Here is a 14,059-nt window from a genome sequence, read left to right as displayed (position 1 = left end):
ACGGAGACCAAAACCTGTGGATCTCATTCCACTGAAAGCCAATAGAAAACGCAACATAATTCCTAAAAACGTTTAGCTGAGATCTCAGGAAAGCGAGATGCTGTATTTCTGAATCTCATTTCAGCTTTAACAGAGGGAGCACGGTAAAAGATAGTATCTCCGGTATGCCGCTTCTAAGGCTCAACAGAAGTGACTCTAATCTCGTGCTTATATCCTAATTGTGTGTTTTAATAACCCCCTCCAATGTTGGTTTTTCATGTACTTATATATTTCAGGGCTGAAAACAGAGAAACTGTAATTAGGAGGCAAGGTTCCACCCCTGCCTTCCGTGCGCTGCCTATATATGCATAGATGTAATCCAGCAGTTCCCTTTGTGAGGGGGTAAAGAGAGCTGGGATTTGGCACAGCCTGGCATTTATGTTGGATTACATGTTCTTCAAGTTGTCTTTGTAAGCAAGAGATGCATGAAATGCCAAACACAATGAATCCGCGCAAGAACTGACTTCTCAAATCAGCACAGCCATTTTTAATATGTAACGCAAGACAATTAAAAGCCCCAAAAGGAGGGGAAAAAAAAAAAAAAAAGAAAGAGAAAAGAGCCTGCTAAAAGCATGAATTCCTAACAAATCCGTCTAGAGCCAGAACTATTTACAGAGAGGAGAGAGCGCAGAGAAATACAAGACTGTAACTGGCTTTTTGTTTGCTTGTTTCGGAAACATCAGCCTATAATGTTATTGCTAACCGCCATAATCTATTCTCAACATCAGCACGCATTTTATTTTTTTTCTTTCTTTCTTTAAAAAGACCTTCACACTGGGATTTTATAGAGCTTGATGGAAAAACTATGCATGTTCCTTCCTGTACCTAATTACCTCAACTGCAAAAGCTGCCAAGTATTTTGCCCTTTAGTTCTTTTAATCGTATTAGTGCAAATGCATTCAGATGCCAACAGAAACAAACATTTAAAGATTTTTTTTTTTCTTAAAAGATTCCAAATATGTACGAGGCCGGTGCTAAGAAAGCACACTCTGCTTCTTCCCAGAAAGCACAAGAGTTATTTCTGCGGAAGAAATATGAATTTGTGCCTCTTGTAAGACTAAATGTCTACTTTCGACCCAATTTAAGTAAAATAATGTCAATATGAACTGCTCTCACAATGATTTATGCTACCTTCTGTTACTTTATTACATTAGACATTCCTTTCTCTAAGCTTTATACTTTTCACCGTGCTCCTAGCAACCACATAAAGGCTGAGCACCAACTTTACGCGTCTGGCACCCTTCCAGGCTCGACTGTTATTGATAATTATATTGAAGTTTCAATTTAATTGCTACTCTGTTGTGACACAGAATATTTTTTGTAATTAGGCATTTCCCATTTTCTGTCCATTCATTTTTCCTATTACTGAAAACGATTCCCCACCACCACCACCCCACCCCACCCCACAAACATAAGCAGAGCAATGATACAGATAAGAGCACATACATCTGTTACTATCATTACCAACATGGTAATGGGAAGGGAAGAAAAGGAGGGGGGAGGTGTGTGGAATTAAAGGGAAAAAAAATTGTGAATATAATTTCTCGGAAGGTAATTTTCTTTTCAGTTTAAGTGCTCTTATTCTTCTTACAGTTACTCAATGATTTCCTGTTCTAATTACAAGACATTATACAGAAATGTTTTTAAAAAGGAAATGTACTAGAGAAGGAGGCTAAATAGCATCAACTCGCTTGCTATGGTTTGAAATTCCAAACTTTGGCATGGCTCTCTCCATCAATCCTTCACTCTACCTCGGTGTGATATATTCTACCGCGAATCTACTGTCTTCTTCGGAGGCAGTTAACACAAATCTATACATCAAAGGGGAAAAACACACTTGCAGTTAAACTGCAGGCAAAAGAAAAAAAGAGAAAAAAATAAAAAAGAATTTTTTTTTTCTCCTCACTGTAGCTGGTAAATTGGAAGCGAGCCAAGCCCGGGAGTGGAAAATATTAAAAAGCGAAAGGAAAAAAAAAAAGAACGAAGAAGAAAGCTTGATTAAAAAGCGAGAGAAGAGATATTCAGTTCTGAATCTAAATGAATAAGCCACAAACTATTTCATAAAAACATACTGTGACGTAAATTACACATCAGCATTGTACTGTTGTGGTTATTTTGAGAAATGGCTTGTACTGTAAGTCAGCTGGTAAAACCCCACCCTTAATGATTTTGTAATTCTCCATACGGCAATCAACTGGAGCACTCATGAAATTGCCAAGAAGGAAAACAGACAGAGCTGCAGAGGGTTTGTAATAAAAAGATAATGTACTTTTAACATAACAGAAGTAGAAGATTGGTTTTATTAACTAAAAAAACTACTTAAAAGGTCCCAGGCTTGCCATTTGTTTTGATAAATGTTAATGCATATCTTGGTAAGATAAGCAATGGAAGTATCACGGGAAGCCAGATAATATGGGATGATGCTTTGGCGCGCGGGTAGCGAATTGAGCAAGGGAGTTATTTGGGATATGGAGTGAAAAACAAAGGAAGCTGCAGGGCTGTGTCCATCAGGCTCCTCTCCCACACGGTGCTCTTGCTGCTGTGCCTTCCTTCATTGCCCTCTGTTGCTAAGGAGGACTACTTCCAGGGGATGCACGTATGGTAATTAACTTATCATCGCTAGGATGCGTGGTTAGGACGGTATCATCAATACAGAGCAGATACGGAGGTAACAGAGAATGCATCTGATGTCTGGAGCAACTGGGAAGGAAGCGTGAGGGTTAGCCGTGATGAGCTGTGTCTCCTGAGGTGGGATGTCTCTTGACTACTGCAGGGCAGTGGTCAGGTGCTACTGCCCTCCCAAGCCTGGTCCTCAGCAACCATGGGAGCACACATGATGGGACTCTTTCTGCCATCTACTAATGCTGTTTTAGTCTACGACAGTTGCGCGGATCCCTCTGTAGCCGTAGAGATCTCTTTCCACCCTGCTCTTCTGTAAGACACGGATCAACTCCCTCTCTGGAGTTACAACCTATCCCTTCAATGATGACTGGCTTCATCTACAGGCTTAACCTGCAACTCAAACGAGTGAGATGAATTTCACTAAAGTGACAACGCAGTCTGCTCTGAGCCAATGTGATGGTCCAAGTGCTTGCTGAAAAAGTAGTCCCCTCCCGGCAGATATGCTTGCCATCAAGATCAAAAGACGTTGATCTAATCTGTGACAACGGACTTTGACTCCTCCAGCAATTAAGGTAGGGTCCAGTTCCCCTTCCACTGTTCCACTCCTTTGGCAAGGACCTTCCACAGTGCAAAACTTACTACGCAATTGGCTAAAAACCTCCGAATCCCTCAACAACTTCAAGAGTGAGAGACAGCAGAACAACGAAAGAGTAACCAGAAGGAGGAGGAAGATGAAACTGGGTCATTATGTGCTAAAAACCTTCAAGAGGAATCTTTCGGTGAAAGCGCCTACCGACATCGCCATCCAGTCAGAACTTGCCAAATACCCCCATATCATCACCCACCAACTGTGGCTAGCCAAGCAGCAATGCCAGTCATTACCTACAGCTCTGGGTACTTCACTATCGGAGAAAGAACAGCTCTGCCAGTGACATAACCTCCACAGGAGAATTATGGCTGGCCCCTTGCTTGACCACGTCACACACCAAACCCCCCAGATGCAGGCACAAGGCTAGAAGCTCCAGTCAGAATCCATGTCCCTTTGTACCAGGCTGCAGTGAGCTTGGAGCAACAGCTGAGAAGTTCAGGTAACTGCTGAAAAAAACCCAACCCTACTCCTGCCTGCTCTAGCACACCAATCTGCTCCGTCTCCAGCCATCAGGGAAGACTTATCAAACACGGTTGCTCCAGCCCACCCTGTCTTTTCATTCCCATGGTCATTGTTCACTCCAGCAATGCCACTTGGTGTGCCCTGGCCAGCTAATTAATTGCAAGACCTAAAAAAATATTAATGGGAGAATTGTATTTCCCTCACAGATAAATGCAAATAAAGTAATGATTTAACCCCATGAGACAGGACAGGAAACCTGTGTTTTTTGGGTTTAAATGAATTTGGGTAAATTATTGACACAACAGGGATGCCGCTTTGTTGGCAGGACCCATGCTACTCATCCTTGCTTTGAGAACCCCCCTCTATTTGAATGCTAATGCAATCAAGAACAAAGGCAATGTTTTGCAGTATACAGAACACAGTGATTACATTTATGTTTACCAGATAACGATGATGTTAACAAGTCGCCTGTAATGGGTTTTTTTTTTTTGCCTGCCTGATTTTGTTTTTAAATTGATCAAAAGGCAAGAGCCATTTCTGCTAATACGCAGAATAAACCACGCAGCAGCCTTTCTGTGCGAATCAGAGATGTCTTCCCTTGTAAGGAGGAGACAGAGCTAATTCTCAGAATTTCGTGCCACTTCCCCAGCCCTCCGTTTTCTGTCACAGCGCCAGTGGAGCAACAGCCATTCAGGTAATTCCTAAGATTAGTTTAACATTTGAAAGAAAGAGAATACTTACAGATCTGCTGGAGATTGAAACTACTGTTCAGCCCAACAGCAATATATAGTCATTAAAAAAAAAAGGGAAAAAAAGTAACAAAAGAAAAGAAAAAAGGACAGCACCATCTAACAAATACTTAAAGAACGTGGTTGAAGAACATTTTACAGTAGGTGGTTTGGATACGATTTGTTCTAGTCCTACTTCACAGGGACGAAACAGAGTATGTTGATCAATGACTGATGGTATTATAATAATTATACATAATCAAATCTCCTGTAATATTTATCTCGTTAAACCACTTTGAATTTGAATCATAAATCCGACTTTTGAAGAAGACAAGAGGAATTTAATATTGAAAAAGTTTCCAAGGAGGCATTCAACCTCCTTTTTCAGACCTTAATACAGTATTCAGCTCCTCATAACTGCAGCTCCTACACCCTGTGCTCCCAGGATCCTCCTGTGCCTTCAGAACGTGGGTTTATGAGGTGTTTCTAGACTCGAAAGAAGAGTGACTGACAATCGTCATTTCCAGCTTTTATATAACCCTTTCATCCACAGGTCTCAAACTGCTTTATGGAGATGAGTAAAAGTTATTATCCCCATTACACTGAGAGAGAAACTGAGACAGAGAGAGCTTAAAGGATTTATCGTGCAGCATCAAGCGACTCAGAGGGCAAGAGAGAAGCCAACAGACCAGGCAGAAATCCTTGTTAGGGGCGGGGATTTCTGGGTAAGTCAGAGTTTCCTAAGTTTCCCCAAAAGGGAAGCGGCCGTCTCTGGCCACCCGAGTCAGCCTGCCTGCCGCCACCAGAGACGGGATAGACCAGGCAGAGGCTCCATCTCAAGGCTTTGCTCCTACCACAACAGGTATTCCCTGTCCCATGCAACACAGGTCATTTCCTTCATTTCATTTAGCTGTTGCCTGGCTGGGATTACCTTCCCTCTCTGTGGAGCATTAGGAAAACAGAGGTTCACTCTCCTGCTGAACCGCAGGTGACCATCAGCAAGCTGATGCTGGAGACGCAGCCAAGTACAGAGCTGCTTCCCTCCCAAACTTTCCTTCTCTCCTTACTCTTCAGGTCACGGGCCAGAAGATGTTCAAACAGCTATGGCTGGCTACCGAAAACCACTCTGGGAGACAAGGTTTTTAAACCACCCTATTAGCTTTCTAAAGCAGATGGAGATGGGGGGGAAGGGCGAGATTGATTGTAGAAGGGAGCACATGCTGCTTGTCCTCTTGAATGTTCTGGGTCATATGGACCTTTCAGGTTGAATGTGCACCAGCTTTAAAACAAGTATTTATCCTGGTTGTCGTGGTTACTGATAAGCGGCTTGAATTCTACTGATAACAAAAACGAAGAAAGAATTAATAACGGGAAAGGGGGGGGCCCAAAACCATAATTTGGTAATATGACAAAGCTAAGAAGAGGAATTAAATCACATTAAACAAGCCAATTGTACTGTAAATGGCTCTGTCTCTGTATTTGCTTTTAAATCATCTAAGGCTCTAACATGGCAGCTGCTTCAGTTTTAACAAACAAACAGTAAAAATCCCTTTTAATAAAGAAAGGAAATAATGATATACTTTGCTTTAGCTGAATTCAAACATAATTTAATTTTTCCTGAGGTGAGATTTGCACAGCGAACAATCAGATAATAAGTGTTATCATTCTCATAGACAAAACTGAACCGGCACTTTGCAATTCAAAGTGCTATTTAATGCACCATTTTCAGCAATCTCTGAACACCATCCAACACGCCGCTGAACTACGCTTCAGTACTTACACATAAAGCCTGATCCTGCAAATACTCGAGCATGGGAGCTCTGCTACAAGACACAAGCACTTCCACTGCAGCTGAAGTTACGTATTCCCTAAGGAGCTTTCATGGGAGAAAAGGTGGGGGATCTCACATCCAGTAACTTTTCCTACAACACCTTCTCATCACCTTTAGTATTATCACTATGATGATGTGCCTTGGTCTCCCTTTTTTCCGAAGCGTAAGGCACCGCGCCGAGAAAACACCAGAGAATGAAAGAACTCTAGGAGGGAAGCACACAAGTCGCAGCAAGTGAACGGCATGCGTTCGCAGAGTGATGACAACCGCTGGAACGATGAGCTCAAGGAACTAACAGGTTTCCTGATCCAGTGCTCAAAACTGAATCTTTTTTTTTCTTTCCTTCACCCCCCCCCCCCCCGAAAATATTCTACACACTTAACGAGTTTTAAACTTGTGGTCTGTTATGTGCCCTCTGTGCTGAAGAGGTCCAGGACAGATCTGTACTCGCTTGGGAAAATTTTGAGGCATGCAAAGCAGATGAAAAAGGGAAACAAAAAAAATTAAATAATAAATAAAAGGAAAGCCACTGAGAGTTGAACCGAGTTACTGAGCTCGATACTGGAGTAACAGGGTCTCCTGTCATCTTCTCCCTCTTTCCCCTCAGCACACATCTCAAACGCAGAGGAGAGCGCGGTGTGAGCGACCTTACGTATGAAAGGACTATTACACCACCTCTTCCATACAGCAGAACCAACTGCCTTCATTTTCCACTGCCCCCAAAAAGCATGAGTCAAAAGCCTTATCTCGGCGTTTCACACAGGGCCCCTTCACTATCATTCTGAAAATTTGGAGGAACTGTGCCCTCCTTGAAATAGCAGCAGCAGAAGCTGCTGGTCGCTGGTCCCAGAGCTGTGACACGAGGTGTGGAGGGTGGAAATGGTCCAGTGATTTAAACAGCCCGAGCTCTGCTTTAGACATTTATACCCTCCTTGAAACCCTTAACGAAGTAACAGCCCCGTTAACTCTTGCGGGGTATTTAGTCCGCATAAAAACCGCATTAGCTGCTTTATTTACAATTTACTACTACACACGGGTGGGATCTGGCTCCGTACAAAAATAACAAGCACGCTGTAACCCTCCGCTCCCTAACCATACTGCTGATTTCTCTGACACATGGAGAAGTGAGAATAATTACGTTTTACTGAGTGCGTCTCATTACACTGATTTAAGTTAAGATTTCCAAAGCTGCAAAAATATGCTTTTCCATTTCATTTGTTTCCAGCAAATCACTCTGAGGACAGTTAGTAAAACCTTCAGAAATCATCATCAATATGGACAAAAATTGTACCCTTCTCACGCGGACATTTGACAGAGGGATAATAGGGTCTAGAAACACCATAGTCAGACGTTTTCTTTTCTATTTAATGTTTCCTTCTGTGCCAAACATAATATAACAGACAAGTGTTAGAGAGACGTGCAGGGGGGAGCCTGAATAGAGAGCTTTAAAAGAGGTCCTTAATAGAGAAGCTGTATGCTTAGTCTTCAACAACATTCAGCGGCAATTTATTTGCAGCCATTTTCTCATGTAACCTTTCACAAGGGAGCAGGTAAGATAGAGCACGAGACAATTTGTCAACTGCCAGATATGAACAAAAGAAACCATTTTTAATAAGCTTTGGCGGCCCCTCGTATTTGTTTTGCAACATGTTAATATCTTTTTTTTTTGGAAGTCAATCAAAGGCAAGAAGAGAAAAAAGACATCAACTTGGAACACAAAACCCCCCACAGTTAAAGAATTTTACTGATAAGCTTGTATTATCGTCTGCAGTCTAATAGTAATGCTTAAGTCCAGGAGCGGCACAGAATTAGTGTGATGCCATGTCTTTAAAAAAACCCCATAAAATTGCAATTACAAAAAAACTAGTCCCATTTTTCTTTAATCCCCTCGTGAATTTGATGTCCTTTCATCCCAATGTAGTATGAACCTGTTCCCCTTACAACCTCACCCTGGTTTCCCTCCCTCCTGGTGACAAAATGAAACTCAACAGGAGGACCTCAACATGAAGGAGAGGCCAACTGGGAGTTGCCAAACCGAGGCCACTGACCCAACTTCTACACACACACACAACCCTGCCCTCTAGAACACGAGGTCCAAAAAACTGAGCCATATGCAGGTAAAGATGTGTACTGAAGTTTGGCAGTGCTGAAGTCTTCCTGCATGACCATGTTTGTACCACCAGGTTTCTGTGGCACAGCCTCATTCCTGTGGAAAAGGAATCAGTCGCAGGCCTGTGATGGCTCATGGGCCAGCAGCTCCCGATCCCTTCCCCTTCCTGCAGGGACAAGCCTCCTCAAAACACGATCTACCGATAGTTGCATAAAAACTGTTTCTGCAGCGCTGAGGCTCAATCAATAGACCAAAGGCGCTCCGTTCCACTTCTAAAGGAAGCGTGCCTTCTGGTACTGAAGCAAAGCCCAGTGCCGAAACAGAGAGGCAACAAAGTTCCAGCAACACACACTGAAAAACCTGATGAAGTGTTAAGCAATTTTATCAATGTTATTAAAATGTAGAAAATTCTCTTGGAAAATTTCACACAGGCTTTCCCGTCTCGTTGTGTATTACTTATGGACTGAGAGACATGTGAGGAGCAAATGGAGAGAAATGAAGCTTCCCTTCAGTCAGTCTGGACCAAGTCCTAGTGTCACAGCTAGAAAGACCAGTGGGCTTCAGTGGGAACGGGGCTGGGTCCTTTGAACTTGATCATTCTGTCACCTGTAAGAGAGTTATGGAAGTATACGGTGCAAGATGATGTGCCAGAGAACAAAAGGAGCTGGTGGTCAGACGACAACCATCCTCAATACGGTGATGAAAAGACTCCCAGACATCCATAGACACACACCTGCAGAGTTTACTACTCTATCCCCAAAATTAGCTTGTGCCTTCTGAAGACTTTGCAGAGGTGTCTGTTACCTGGTGAAGGAACACAAGCATTAGCTCTTCAAGAAAGAGCCTTTTGAATAAGAAAGGGCTCACGAGATAGGAACCTGCCAGCCTAGCCCCACACTCCTCCTGAGAACTGACACAGGATTTCTCTCTTCCTCTTCTGCAGGACCAGGAAACAGCTCCCAGAGAACAGAAGCCGTGCTACCTGAATTATATGAAAAGGCCTCAGGTGGAGGACAGGGTGAGAAAGGATTTTGGGACAAGTTATGCCTGCGAGCTGAGGAGAGCAAGCAAGTATCCTCCCACACTTTTCTCTAGGCAGGCTCTCTTTCCAAGTTTTCAGCCAGAGCCTCAGTCCCCAGTGAATCCTCCCAAGAAGGGCGCTGCAGAGCGCTGCCAATCTTCCAGAAAACAGGCTCCGCTTCCGACGCGGGTGTCTATCCGACACCCAGCAGAGAGGAAGGCTCCCAAGTAGGAAAACGCTCCTAACATACTATTTACTAGTCTGGAGCGTGCTCTAGTAATAGATAGCACTGACTATTTCAAAGCACTTAATGGACGCTAATTAGTCCTCAGGGCATTCCTATGAGGCAGGTAGATAGATAAGTATTATTTCCCCTGTTTTACATACAAAATAACCTTCTTGGAGATGTTCTGACTTGCTGAAGGCCACCAAATGAGTCACTGAGCTCAGCTCTCAGCAGGTCCTGGCTCTCAGACCTGTGCTCAACCCTCTCAGCCATATCTCTCCTTCCTTCCACAAGCACAAAGAGGAACTCTTCCATTCAAACCAGATGGGAGGGAGGGAGATCGAGGAGGGATGATAACACTGGGGGGGGGAAAACACCACTCTCTGGGAAAGGAGCTTCCATAAGAATGACAAAACAGAGCCTTCTATCTACTGAACATGAGATACCAACTGTAGGGCAAGGAGAGAGACAAAATGATTGTTAAAGAGGAGTTTTCGTTGTGTATTCCCTTCAAGCAGCCACAGCTATTTATTGCAATTTGCAGCTACTGCTCATGCCAGTTAAAGAAAGCCCTAAATTCTTGCATGGCCATGAGCACTGAAGAACGCGAGAGGGCTGCAGGCAGGAGTCCTAGATGCACAGAGCATGGACGGTAAGCGCATGCACCTAAGTTACAGGCCCACACCCACAAAGTTACACTGAGGTGTTGATCCACACTGGAGAGCTCTGTGACTTCAGATGCCTGGTAAGCAGGAACACATCAATTATGGATTTTTTTTCTCTCTCTGGGAAAGAGCAGCACATGGCTTCAGAACAGCCAGAACTCGCAAGACATCAGGTATGAAGTGACACACGCTTCTGCAACTCAACACCATGCTGTAGCTCCCACTACTCTTCCTCTTGACCAGCACAGAGTGAGCTGGGGAAGTTACACCCTGGGCCTTCATGGCTCCAAATCTAACACACATAGTTCTCGTGCTCCTGCCCGTGCCTCTCGGTGACACCTTCCCTTTCAGCCCCCAGAATGCCTGTACTACACATTCCCCGTGACTGCATTCCATCCCTGTGCCTCCGGCTCTTCCCCCCTGGCCATGGCTCCGAGGGATTGTCCGCATCAGGTGGCTGCAGCCCAGAGAGCGAGCACCAACACACATGGATCTGCATGGAGACGAGCAAGTAACAACACTGACCACACGTCCTACATTTCTTACTCTGGACACCATTGCCGGCGCATTCCTGACTCTAAACTACACAACTAAGTGAACTGGAGTCCTTGAGAAAGCAAACCCAGCGTGCCAAGTCCCCCAGAATGTTCAAAAGTTGTCTGTGCTAAAAATATTCTTAATTTTTGCTTCTATGGGATTCAAGGACCAATCTCCAGCAGCCACGGGCTACACAGAGCATCGCTTATTTTTCAGAGGGAAAAATAACTATGCAGTGCATTATCAATCCTGAACGGCAATGTTTAGGTCCAAGTTTGATGAACTATACGTGGCATAACGCAGCTGCTTTGCATTTTGATTCCTTTATTTATAGACCGCGGCAAATTAATAACTGAAAAATGTTGTTTCAGGCAAAGTCATGGACACACAATAAAACTATTCATTTCCTCAAAGGTCACTCTAGGAGAAGCATACATTGTTTAGAGGCCTACCAACGACGCTATTGTTCACGAGAAAAGTGAAAATATATAATGAGCAGTTGGCACCCGTATCTGCATCGGAGACCCTAGGCTAATTTAAAGTGCAAGCTTAAGGCAATCAATCATACTCTAAAATTACTTAATTTTCCAAACTGTTTACACTTTTTAAAGTTCCAAATCCACTTTCTGCTATTTCAACTCACGATTTACAGCTCCAGATTTAGCCTGCCCCTGGCCCGCTGCCAACCGCTAGTCATGAGGGAGCTAATGATCTGAACAGATCAGTGTTTATAATGGAGAAAAAGCGCATGTAAATTTCCAGCATGTCTGCAAGTAATCAAGGCATGCTGACTATAAATGAGGGCGGCCTCGCCTTTATTTTAGGAGAAATATCTTAAAGCCCCACTTTTTATCTGGGCCAACAACAACAACATCACCACCACCACCAAAAAATAAACCCAACCAAACCCCACCACAAAACCAACCTGAAAAACTCTGTAAAATACATTAAAAAAAAAATCCCTTTTGAAAAGGTACTCTGAGATTATTCCAAGTGATTCTAAATGAAACCGCTAGGCAAACAATACGCTTAAAGAATAGTACAATAGCTAATTTCCTTCGGTGTTTCTATCTCAACCAGATCGTATCCTTATCGTGGCAAGCTGGAACATTAAACTCTCCAGTTCATGGAATCAAAACATGAGAACGCTTCATATTACATTATAGAAAAATGAGCCATTCCCTACAAACAACGTCAGATTTCTGGAATACCAAAGGTCTACGTTTAAACAGAGCTGGGAGGAGGGGAGGCTTTGCCCACTCCACTCTCTAAAAAAGCCAGGGAAGGAGGGTGGCACAACAGGGATGACACTAGACCAGCAATTTAAATTTAATAGCCAAAACAGTAGAAGCAGAGCAAGAAGTCTCTTGGGAGACGATGCTTAATTTAAGTATGATCTTTATTGTTTCATTACTGTGCCATGCCAAATAATGACTTTGTGATACAAACAACGCAGCATCCTTGTTTTCTAGCGGAAATAATTACTCCAGTCTATCATATTCTGCTTACCGTCAACCCACACCCCCTTCGCTCCCTCCTTGTGCAGGCACTGGGTTGAGGTAGGTTTCAGGCTGGACCAAGAGAAGTTTGAGATTTTTTTTACCCCTGTGTGGGAAGGCCATACCAAGGAGAAGTATTCTGACCTAAAAGTGGCTTTAAGAATGGAGCTATAAATATTCTTGCGTTGTACTTCATGAAATTCAATCCATCATGATGGATATTTCTGTTATAACTTTATTATATGCCTAAACTCAATTGTATAATTGGATAGGGCCAGAAACAATACACTGGCGTTGCTTTTGTTTCAGTGTACTGCAGCTTTAAAATACCTGTAATTGTAAGCCACTGCTATCATCTGAAGTTCTGTCACAAAGCAGAAGAGAAAAAGAAAAGTTAAAGGTAACTAGCTGGTAAAGAATCTCATTTTGCTTTCCAGAGACTGAAAGTCTTTACCAGTTTTGAGTCCCACCACCACTGCAACCGGTAAAGTCTCCCTACTTTCTAGGTTACCTTGAAAGGCAGCTCCTCCAGAGAGGTTCTGCTTCACAGCTTTCCAACACAACCATCAGAGCCACACTGACAATCCCCCTGTTCCAAAGTTCAGTGGACATGCCTGCATTGCGGCCGTCAAGACCAGGGGAACAGAGAGCTGGGGCTGGAAGACACAAAGTGATCCAAGACCCCACACCTCCCCCTCAGTCAGCTGAATGCCTGGTGAGCTGTGGGGTTTGGGGGACGAGTATTGGCCGTCACCGCTGGTGCAGTGGGTCATGCTGAAAGCCCTGGAAGGAGATAGCTGAACTCCCTCCTTGCTGTGGAAGCAGTCAAGGGAGTATTTTCCTTTATCCCAGCTTGGGAAATATTTTTCCTACTCATACACACAAAAAAATGTACTAACTCCTTCCTGATGGCTCTGCCCTTCTTACCACAGTCAAAATCAAAAGTAACTGACCCTTTCTCACTCTTTTTGTACCACCAGGACCTGTAAGTGAGAGCTGGGAGGCAGAGCTTTGATGGACAACCCCTTCATCTGAGGACAGCCCACTGCCTGGTGGTTTATTTTTTAATTACTGCTAAGCAACTGACATTAGGAGCCGGCCCTTGGGAGGCCATCACCCGGCTGCGGTGGAGGACAGGGCAGAGGCAAGCAGATGTCCCTCCTGGCACACAAAGACCCCACAGAGTGCTCTGGGACGGGCCATTCCATCTTCCTCTAAGAGGCAAAAGCAGTACAGTGGGGTGGCCCAGGCATTTCTCCCCTTCCCCCACCTACATTTACACAAGAGTTCTCCAAATCTCATATCCACCTACCTTCCAGCCATGCACAGCTTCACACTCACTGGAGGCACCTTGCTGTAGCATGACCCAAGTTAATATTAAAACGTGGATTCACACGGATGGAGATTGCTGAGAACCTTCTCGTTCTGGTTGTCTTGCTGCTATTACAGAGTTTTTTTAAAAAAATAATCTTTTCCTGCCTACTTTTCCTTTCGATCTTTGTAGGTCTCAAGCAATGTATTTTATTACTGCTGATACCTATGTGAAGAACATTAAGTCTTTAATGAAGAAACTCTTTTGTCCCTGTGGTTTATAAGTATCAGAGCTCAGCAACACGCACAGTTGTGTATAAACACGTCTACTCACACACGCACAGTAACTTACTGTAACT

General features: G+C 43.7%; 1 protein-coding gene across 2 annotated transcripts in view; it reads right to left on the bottom strand.

Moving 5' to 3' along the window:
- ARID5B (AT-rich interaction domain 5B) overlaps positions 1-14,059 on the bottom strand; it is a gene marked incomplete at its 5' end in the record, with an annotated part of 119,858 nt that overhangs the window by 75,465 nt on the left and 30,334 nt on the right. The window lies entirely within an intron of this gene.

The sequence above is a fragment of the Gallinula chloropus genome (genome assembly GCF_964237585.1).
Source record: "Gallinula chloropus genome assembly, chromosome: 5".
In the NCBI taxonomy this organism is placed as follows: domain Eukaryota; kingdom Metazoa; phylum Chordata; class Aves; order Gruiformes; family Rallidae; genus Gallinula; species Gallinula chloropus.
Note: the sequence above shows the minus strand (reverse complement) of the source record. Positions and strands in the feature narration are given on the sequence as shown.